The 11630-nt window shown below is 32.7% G+C and overlaps 1 pseudogene; it reads right to left on the bottom strand.

Moving 5' to 3' along the window:
* Positions 1-7296: 7296 nt before the first annotated feature.
* LOC131076547 (delta-selinene-like synthase, chloroplastic) lies at positions 7297-11313 on the bottom strand (annotated as a pseudogene).
* Positions 11314-11630: the final 317 nt, after the last annotated feature.

An 11630-nucleotide genomic window follows, 5' to 3' on the forward strand; every position in this document is an offset into this window, starting at 1 on the left:
TTAACACCCATGTCAACTATGACCATAGGATCTACTTCTCAGACTTTCAAAGTCATCATATGACCAAAAGCTTTATCTACATCAATAATTTTTGGCCTTTTGTTAGGAGGATATAAAGCCCACAATAACATTTCTTCCTCCTTTGGATCATATCTTGATCCAATAAAAATATCTTGCACTCCTTGGATATTCAATTTCATATCCTTATTGTCTTAATGTAACAAAGAATAAAAAATGAATGAAGCACTCAGGTCCCATCCTAGAAATATAATTATTCCTCCCTCTACTAGCAATTGTCTGCCCTTTTGTGGGGTCATAGTCTCAACCTCTGTGTCAATGTCTTTCTTCAACCTCTTCAACATTTATGCTTCATTCTCAAGGGTGACGTTTGGCACTACTTCCCTTAATTTCTTACCTTTGAAGTGGTACAGGAATGATTTAAACTCCTTGGACTTAATGAATTGATCATCAGATACAAAAAAAACATGTTCAATCATTCTTTCATCTGTTTTTGCATTCAAAGCAACAATAAGTCTATTCTTTGCTTCTGAGTCCTCCTTCTCAAGTGCATGGAGTTTCGAGACTACTTCATTCTCCCCTGAATCACTCTGGGCTAGGTCTCCCTCCATGTTTTCTAGTCTCTGCCTTCTCCCCCGTAGCTTCTTTTCCAAGGTCCCCATAATGTCTGCAAGCTCTTCCACATCCTTTTTTTTGCACATATCTTCAAATTCATCTTCCTGATGGAAGTAGTCCCCCAACTCCTATCTTTTCTTGCTTGAATGGATGTAACGTTCGGGATCATAGTGTGTTCTGGATGTATGCTGAAACAAATTGTATTCATCCACCGATTTCCTGTCAATGGCCTCATATGGCTTGGTTCATACAATTTTGAAATCCTGAAAGTGAAGTGTGCAAGGGAGGAAAACTTGTTTGTGTGCTCCTTTGAAATGCTTGGCATTAGACACACTCAATTGCCTTACAATTTCCAAGAAGGCGATCCTGTTTGGTGCAGGCTTTGGCAGTACGTATGGATAACCCTCAAATCCATAGCATCGAACAAAACTAAAATTTTGGCACGAGTACCAATCACCCTAGTTGTGATTGACCTTTGGATTTTGGTGCTCATAAGGCCTAAGAAACTTCTTTACCTCCTCAGAAAATGATCCTAGCCGAGGCTCACCAAAAGCAAGAAAATTGGTTTGACAAAGAATTCCTCAAATTTGAGGTAATGGGAATTCACAAATCTATAATGCCAAAGGAAAACCCATAATTGTACTGGTTGCTCCTTTCCATCCTTCCCAACTATATTTACATTAAATTCTTCTAGCCACAACCCTCTCAATTTCCCATAAAATAAAACAATATGCACCAATAATGAATAGTGCTTGAAATTATTTGTCTAGATTATCCTTTGGGTTCAAGAAACCTTCATGCAATCTGTCTACCAAGTATGAAGCGAAGTCAAAAACCCTAGGCTCATGCCTCTGAATTTCTGCTGCTACTACCAATGGTCCTATGTTTACCACATCAGGAGCTTCAACTCCTCCCACCTGACCACAAGCCATATATGTATATTGCAGGTAGTTCTTGAAAATAGTCATGTCGTAGGGAGGACCATCTTCCTCTATTAGCCTCCCCTTCTCTACTTTGTGGACAGCGAGGTTCCAGCCCTGGTATGTAGTGTCCATCTTCCTGTACTCCTCTTACAAATCTACAAAAGATAAAAGCACATCCACCTCCAAATCTAATGCAAAAACTTCCTGAATTGTAGCCTTTGCAAAGTGCATAGAGCAGTCCCATCAGGCAACATAATGCATTGCTTGTTTGCATCATAATGTCTTACTAAAAGCTTCAACAAACCAATATTCACAAATACATTGGGTACTACAAGTTTACCTGGACCATTTTTCCACGAGTTTGAAATTGGCATGGGCTCATCCCTATGCAAGTAGTGGAATAGGAACAATTTGTGCCCTCGTACTGTGGTGAATACATCCCCAATCTCTCTGTATCTATCCTCCAACTGGTCACGGATAGGCAAATTGACCTTAGCTCTGCGTGACCTAGCTCTTGGAGATCCCATTTGGTCTATCATGTCCTGATTAAGCTTTCTTCGGACTTCACTAACCTCACCCTTTGATTTCTTTGCCATGGTACTAGATATTTCTACAACCTTTCTCTTTCCCTTTGAGCTTGACCCCTCCATCTTTGCAAATTCCTTCACTCTATGCTCAACAACTCAGAAATTTTCTCAATAAGCACTTGGTATCTTTATGTAATAACTTTGTGAGAAATATTGCTCTGCAATACTGGCTATATGTCCCAAGGAGTCCAATCTCGCAATTGATTATTGCAATCTTGATGGATTTGCTTCGTGTGGCAATGGATCTACTCAATTGATGTATTTAATGGAAACCATTTTGTCAGTTCTTCTCATCAAGACATCCAACGGCTAATCAGCGAGACTCCTCCCGATGATTCAAATGTTTGGTGTTGATTGTTATGACTTTACCACTTTTTGATTTTTAATTGGCACAAACTATCATGACCCATTTATCGGGTCTCGGGATAGCAATTTTTTCTTTATCCCAATGATTCATTTCATCCTAATGGGCATTACTTCAGTCTTGGCTCTACCTTTTGTTTCAACGCTCCATCGGCACAACTCTCCCCGATGCATTCACTTTTGGTTTCCTTTTATTTAATACATCGGGTATTGGCATAGTTTATTTCATGTCCCTCCAATGCCCCGATGATCTCATTATACCAATCCGCATTATGACTAAGACCACCTCGTTATCGATATAACTTATCCCGAGGAACTCCTCGCACTTACCATTTGCCTAAATGACTCTATCGGGTCTCAGCATTACACAAAATTTCTTCTTCCAATGTCTCGACGAATCCTCATTAGATACTTTCTATATCGGTATAACTCATGCCGATGGCCCCACAAGTGCTTCTATTTTCATCGGGGGTTAGAGTAGCCCTTTTCTATTCCTCCCAAAGTCCCGATGAGTTGTCGGTGCACTTTTGTGTTTCATGCTTCCGAGTTTGTTTTATCGATATAGGTAATACCGATAGCTCCACCTTTCGATTCTCCATGTCATCAAGGATCGGTCTAGCTATTTTTGCACTACTCCGATAAGGTTCTTTTTTCTGATGGGCTTGCCTTCGGTTTCCTTTAGTCATCAGATATCGGGTTAAAACTTTCATCTTACTTTCGATCTCTTGATACTATAGGATAGACTTTTCCATGCCATTATAAGTTATATCGATGGTTTCATAGGTTATCGGTATAGCAATTTTTACGCCTTGCTGATAAGCCAATACAAGCCAATATGAAAACAACTGCCTTTTGTTTCATCGGAACAATCTATCTCGATGTCATGACTTTCTCAAGAGCGTGCACCATGCTGAGTATTTTTTAAATGCTCCAAAGCATCCACATGTTGTTTCATCAATATAAGTTATGTCGATATTCCTTCTCTTGCTTGCCAATGCTATTTCATTAGGACTACTTATGCCAATGATTGAAATTTTGCAATTTAGCACAGATGGACCATCACTATTGAATATTAGCGATCCCCACTTTTCTCACAGGGTCTAATACATATTAAAAGACAATCCTGGATCATACCATAATGACTTCTTTGCTCACAAAAATGCCTCCATAATGGACTCCTTGTGCACTCTATACTTAGTGCATGCCCTTGGTGTGCCCAAGTGATACCTTGACATTCTTGAGACAATTGATCCCTAGAGAATTTTACTTGTGCCAATAGGGTTCCTGCACATGCAAACCAATAATAAATGCTCATATGATAAAAGAAAAAGACCTCTATATAGTATAAAATATTTTGTAAAAATATGTGCTAACAAGCTCCACTCTCTCATTTCCTTCATAGATGTCTTTTAACTTTTTCTAGACTTCATAAGCAATATTTAAAGAGATAACCTTAGTTAATTCAGTTTTTATAATGCACTGAAAATAGCATACCTTTCTTTTCTATTTTCTTCATAAGCTTGAATCTCATCCGGAGTGTTAAGTCCATTCGCCGAAGGAACATACTTAGTCTCCACATCCTTCCAAGTATTGTAACCCAGAGAAACCAAGTAACGTCTCATCTTTACTTTCCAAAAACTGTAATTAGATCCTTCAAAGATAGGAATGGATAACTTGTGTGCCAGCGGATCAGGATCTACCTCAAGCATTTAATCTCTATATCAAGGAACCAAGGCTCTAATACCAATTGTTGATTATGAATTTCTGAGAAACTGAGAGGGGGGGTGAATCAGTTGATAGCAAATTTTTTATTTTAACTTTAATGCACAGATCTTAAATACTAATTAGAAATAACAAAATTTTGAAACACATGCAAAATTCAGATTAGGCACGAGAGACACCAAAATTTACGTGGAAAACCCAAGGGAAAAACCACAAAGAATGCTAATTCTCAATATATAAACATCGGTTAAGGTGACACCGGTTAATGTGATTTTTACAAAGGGTGGCTCAATGTCGGTTTATCTCATTGTTGGTGGGCTCAATGCCAAATTACAGGTGGGCTCACTACCCTAATAGGCTCACTGTCAAAGAAGAAAGAAAGACAAACAAAAAATCCACGATGAGAGAAACATAGTCTGCACTGTCGAAACTCCTTCTGGTAAATGTCTCACGCAATCACTAGATTCCTTCAATCTCGCATATCTTCAACACAAAAATCTACACTTGAAATCATCAAATCAAACTCCTATATATACTATCTCTAAGAATCATAATCCTAAATGTCAACTAAGACAGGGATCTAAAATAGGTCTCCACTAAATATTTTGGTGGTGGAAAGGAATGAAAAGTGAACCATGTAGCATTGTTCTTCCTCAAACATATCAACACGCTACATACATCTCCAAGGCCATACCTAAAATGCATCTGCACGCTATACCTCCTCAATATCTGGTCAATACCTAAGATACCAATGACATCCGGTGAAATTAGGAAACCTTCATGCACATAACATGCCTACTCCTGCTCTCCATACCACATCCGAACTTAATCTGAACCTAAAGGTTGACATCAATGACAACACATAATGCAATGCTAACAGAGATGACAATATTTTCTATATGTAATTTAATATATATGACATATATGTAAGAACATATAAGAAGTGACTTACAATATTGAACATTACAATTGAATAGCTTATGATGTATGCTATTATGCACATAGGGGATCCTTCAATGGATATAATGGAGGCAAAATGAAGTGTCCAATTTGGGGATATGGCTACGATAACTTTGTGAAATGTAAGAGGCGTACTAAAAATAAGATAGAAACCCACCTTGGAATGCACACTAGAGATTTGAATTTATATTTATGTTTCATACTTCTTTATTCTTTTTCCTTAGATTCTAATTTCCACTTAATGGTCTCTTATTTTCTTATCCTCCTATATATTGGATTGTTGGAATGGAGGATGTATCACGTTTTCTAGGAAGGTTATGGTACTAGATTACCATAGAAACAATTGGTTCTCATTAGGATGATAGATTTTGTTTGAGATTGTATTTTAACCATATTGCAAAAGAATATTAAAAAATCAAAACTATTTTCCAATTTTCCAACTAATAAATTTAGTGGTATATTATTGTAGTTCTTTGCATCATTTTATTTCTTTGTTTTTTTTTAGTTCAACTTCTTTGTAATTATCTTATATTTTATTAACTATTCATGAATCAATTCTTTTATCTTACTTCCTTTAAATATATAATAATAAATTTCTTAGACTTTCTCTCTATAACACAAAATTTTAGAAAAAGATAAAAATTAGATGTTTGTTACTATCTCCAAACTCCCGTTCATTTATAAAGAAAAATTCATCATGGTCTCCTTGTGAAGTTTCCAAATGACAATAAAATTTGTACAAAAGCTAAATTCTTACCATATCACTACATATGTTTCTATTTAAAGCTCGTTTCTTCAAAGTGTAAAATAATTAAATGATAAATTTTTTAAGTCCAAAATATTTTATTTTTCCTCTTCTTGAAAGACATAACAATCTCTCTCTGTCTCTCTTTATTTTCTTATCTACATAAATATTCCAATTTGGATTATTCATTCCCAATTAAAATCTTATAGCATATTATATTAAATTTAAAACCAAACCTTTTCACTAAATCATTTCACATATTTGTTATGTGTGATATTATGTAATTAAATTTTAGTAGATGTATGAATATATGCATATCTATAAGTTTATTTAAATCAAATAAATGTCATGTGTTAACAATCACATCTCAAATTAATTTTTTTTTACAACTTATTATGCTATATTATCCTAAATTTGAAACAAAAATTATTCTTTGATTATTTAATATTTTTGTTTTTGGGGGATATTATGTAATTGTTTAACAATAATTATTCCTATTTTCAGAGTCCTAATTATTTTGTAATCCCTCTGGATCTATATATTCATATCAAATAGATGTTACGTACAATAGTTTGAATCACAAACTAGATTATTCTTTCTTTGACAAAATATTATTGTATGTTATCGTAAATTTGACATCAAATTTTTAATTTATCAATGATTTCACATCCTTCCTATATATATGATAAAATTTTAAATAAATTTATTATAACTAAATAAATTTTTAAAATTAAACAGTTTTATAAACCATGAATTTAGTAAAGATTTAGTAATTTCCTAAAAAACAATTTAAATATAAGATTCCCTATATCCAATCAAATTTTGACTACTATTTATGTAAAATTTATATAAGATAGATACTTGAGTTATAAAATCTAAAATCTATCTCAAGCTAGATATGCAAGTGTATCAAAAGATGAAAAGATAAACTAGTCTAAATGTAGTAAAACTGAAGCCAACCTCAATCAACATAGAGATAGAATGTAATATTAGTAAAAATCAATCTAAATCATTAAACTAACCAAATACAATAGACATGTAAATTAATGTAGATAAATATATGTACTGAATGTGAACCAACTTAACTATGCATCAAATATGATAACAATCAAAATATTGTAAGAGAAGAAAATAGACACATGTCAATATAAATGCATGTAAAGTTTATTATGAATGTAGATTGAAAGCATATAACTTGTGACTTTAAATTTTTGTAATGAAATAACTTTAGAAAGGAGGAATATAATATAAAATATTTTGCAAATACTTTCAATAATAGATAAAAATAACAAGCCACTTTGAGGGAGAAAACCACCAGATATATCAGAAGAGAACACAATTCACAATCTGGTGTTCCAATAATATTCATTGCCTTTTATATATGCCTTACTTATACCTTAAATATCACCAAGGCCTACTTATAGAATCTAATACTTCAACTAGCCTAAATAAATTAGATAGTAATCTAATAATGATCACATGACATATTTAAGAGTTATGGTAGCCACAAGATGACCACTCATAGCCCATTACATGCTTTAATATTAAGGACATACAAATAGTATAACTCATAGTTGGCATTTCTTTTTTGGATGATAGAAATGCTATATTGTCACAGGATTAACTAGAACTTTTAATACTTGATGCTTGATACCCTTTTCAGGATATGTAAATCCATCTCCAAGTACATAGAAACATTGTATTCCTCTACTAAGATTGAAACATAACTTCTCATAGTTGAGAAATTTATTATTTGGATTTAGAAATTCCCACATTAACTCCTTAATCAATTGACCAGCAAGGCAATTGATGTGACATAATGCATCATCTTCTAAGCTTTTAGGATGATCCCTCATATATGAGGAAATGGCTGACGCAGTTTGTCCATGGAGTTTCTCATCCTTTAATACAATAAGAGATATGTTAATATTGAAGCCATTACAACATAACTACATATATGTAATGATGAGATTAAGTATAATAAGAAAAACCTGGAAATCTTGTGCATCATCTGCTAAGCGTAAAGATAACCAGACAAGCTCACATAATGTTGATCGATTTAGGAATATCTTCTCAATATCATTGTTTTCTAAAATGGTGGTTAGGAGGATAGAGTGCAATGAAATTGGTCCAATCGCTGCACTTGTTTTAGCAACATTGATGTACTCATTATAGGTTGGAACACATCCACTTGTATTCCATCGTGCTTGTTGTAAATTAGCTTTAGAATAATCTGCCCACTAAAACATAATATATTTTAAAAGGTTAAATGTATTTCATAATTTCATTCAATGATCTATGAGTTTTTGTTTCAACTTGAAATATGATAGCAATGAGCTTTTCCATATAAAAAGAAACATTATTAAATTATGTAAAGAAAAACCTTACTTTGTACTTTGTAAAAGTTCAATAGCTTAAATTTAAGTGTGCAATGTCCCGCTAATATTATGATTAGTGTCAAATATATAATCTAATCAAATATTTATGATTTTATTTTCCCTAAATAATGCATGGATAAAAAATAAACAATTTAAAATATATTTTGAAAGAAGTATACGTACTGCTTTTGTAATAAACTATGTCATATCACGCCCTTGCTTTTTAGTGGCATCACTTGACAATTCATTAACTGTTTTAGAAACAAATTCCACGATTTCCTTGAAATTGTCTGGAAAATTTTGCATAAGTGAAACGTTCCAACCTTGAATAATGACCTCAACAACAAGCTCAACTTGATCAAGAGTTAAGTAGTCATCAAAAAGGTCATCGAGTATAGTGGCAAGGGTTGCTACTTTCACCACAGCAATTCTAGTACTACAAAACTCCATCTCATGTGCAACACTAATTCCCATCAAAAGGTACTCAATTGAACGCTCTCTGAGTGCTATCAATTTTGAGATCCCAGAATTTAGCCATCAGCTGCATAAAGTTAATCAAATTTAGTATCTTTTAAGAAATTTAAAAAATTGAAAAAGATAAGCATTATAAATTATAATTTCAAAACAAATTGCTATGCAAAAATTTGGGACCACACCAAGGCCTTTTTACAAACCCATATTTCTTATCTTAATGATATATAAATTATGGATGGTTCTAATTAACTATTGTAGACATGACACTATCATGACATTTTCATGGGAAATTGATTTGTAAGATTCACTTTTATATCCTATTTAAAATATATTTTTTCAATAATTTTATTTAGGAGGCTATCATTCATGCAAATTACTATTGTTTAATGGGTGCACAAACCAAAAAGTGGATATTTGCTATTGGGAAATGTATTATAATAAGTTCCTTCACCATATTTAACATCATATGTGATTTTTGCTACTACCACATCTCATGGTGATAATTGTCAAATCTAATAGTATATTTTTAAATTGTATCAACGTTCTAAAGAGGAGACATATTGCATAATATTAAAGTTTCGTCATATAATATATTTAATTCGAACTAAACAACACTCAACAAACAAATCTATAAGACCAAGAGTTATGGCCAAGCCCAATCTATAGCTTTAGAAATTTTGCATCCTAGAATTTCCATTGGTATTTATCTACACTTTTTCCAAAATCCCACTTCCTTTTCCTTTTTAACACTAGAGAGAATACTAGAAATATGTTTTCTATTTTTTTTTTCATTTTGATTAAATATAAAATATTCCCACTTTAGTTCTTTCTCTTCCATTTTATTTCATAAGTGGTCATAGAAAGTTACTCTATTTAGTTTATTTGTTTCTAACATTGTGGTTGTTGAAACATGTAGCTAGGCTATTGTTAATCACCTACAAAAGAATAAAATGTCTTCATTTTTTTTTCTACTTATCATCCTTAAGAAGTTGAATTATATTATTTAATCTAAGATCTATATACTTTATATATGAATCAATCTACTTGATGGTGATAATTACCTAGAGAGTGTCTTCATCTTTGTCTTGTATACACATTGCAATATATTGAAATTTAATTTTGCTAACTCCAAAATCTTCACATCCTTCAACCTGAAGAAAATAGAAAAAAAAATACTTCAATTAATCCACATTAAATCTTTTGATAATTCAAACTGTAGAAAAATATTTTTGTAATAATAGTTTTAAAAACTTTACCTGAACTCATCTAACTCATAGATTTCTATGAAATTTTGAGCCTCCCATATGATAAAAGTACGAGGCCATTCATAAATAAGTGCATACTCCACCTATTAAGAGAATATAATAGAAATAATAATTAACACTTTAATTTCTACATTTCTATTTTTTTACTCAATAATTTTCAAATTTATTTCTGCTTCTCTAAATTTTTGCTCAATGACTTCCAAATTTTAACAAATTCATTCCTAAACTTTAATACCTCTTTCAGAACACTGCTTTTATATGAGAGCTAAACACTTTAGCCTCTTGCATAATTGTTTCTTCAGGAAATGCCACAGTTGAAGCTCTAAGAAGATTCAGCATACTTCTCACCACATGTTCCTCTCTACTGCTCTTCATATTGTCATCATTTTTTCCTCCACAGCTAATAAACTCCCCATTCTCATCTTTGAAATTTTCAAGCACGTCTTTTCATAATAGATCATAAATAAAGAAACAATTAACTAAGTGAATATATTGAAAAAACGGATATATGTAAAATACTGAATGAATTATTTGTTGATGTAAAAGCAACTTAGAAGTGGATTTGAGTTATTTGGGTACCTGCAGAGACATGATAACGATGGAGTCTAAGTAGTCTGAGTCCTAAAGCTGTAGCATTCAAATTCCTCCTACAACTTTCAGATCCTTCTCCTATACCCACACTTTTATCCCAACATCTGTATCACAAGATTGTTAATGTTAAAATAAAATACATCTGGACCAATTTATAAGCCAAATTTAAGAGATCAGAAATTTAACAAACCCATAAACATAATCAAGAGCTGCTTTTATTTCATCCTGAAAAAATCGATCTATTCCAAGGCATTGCAATGCATCGACCATCTCAAGTCGGTCGATCAGATCGCTGCCATCAACTCCACTCTGCATTTCTTTCAACAAGATTTTGACTTCTTTAACCAGTGTTTCAGCACGTTCACGGTATTCAGAACCCTGTAATATAAAATTAACAATAAGCCATGAAGAAATTTCTACCAAAACGAACTACAAAAAAAATTATGATGGGAATAGAAATAATAATATGTAAGAAGTTTAAGTAGAGTACGAGATATGGTGTTTCCATAGATTGCACAAAATCGTCATCCCAGTGATTGAAAGCATTATCTGGTATAGAAGAAGAAATGGCATCTCCCTTCAAATTAGACATTGCACAAACACTACAAAATAATTGAGCCCACAAAAGATTACAACTAACGAGCTTTGGTAGGTTGTTTGTGTGCAGGAGCTTAATGCAGCTATTTATAATGGAGTATAACAGTTTGCAAGTTATTTCTTATTTGAAGTCAGAAAATTGTGGCGTTAGATAGGGTTAGGGTGGGTTAGATAAAATGTAAAATAAACAATCACGAAATCAGTTGCATTTGATGCAATCAGGAGATATTTTTAACCATCTAATAATATGGTCATCAGGAGATATTTTCAAGTATTTAAAAATGTTGCAATCATGAGACATTTTTAACCATCTAGATATTATAGATATTATAGAGGTAAAATCATGAGACATTAAGGATTGGTATATAGATATTATAGAGGTAAAACAAACA

Source organism: Cryptomeria japonica, chromosome 7, assembly GCF_030272615.1.
Source record: "Cryptomeria japonica chromosome 7, Sugi_1.0, whole genome shotgun sequence".
Classification (NCBI taxonomy): Eukaryota; Viridiplantae; Streptophyta; class Pinopsida; order Cupressales; family Cupressaceae; genus Cryptomeria; species Cryptomeria japonica.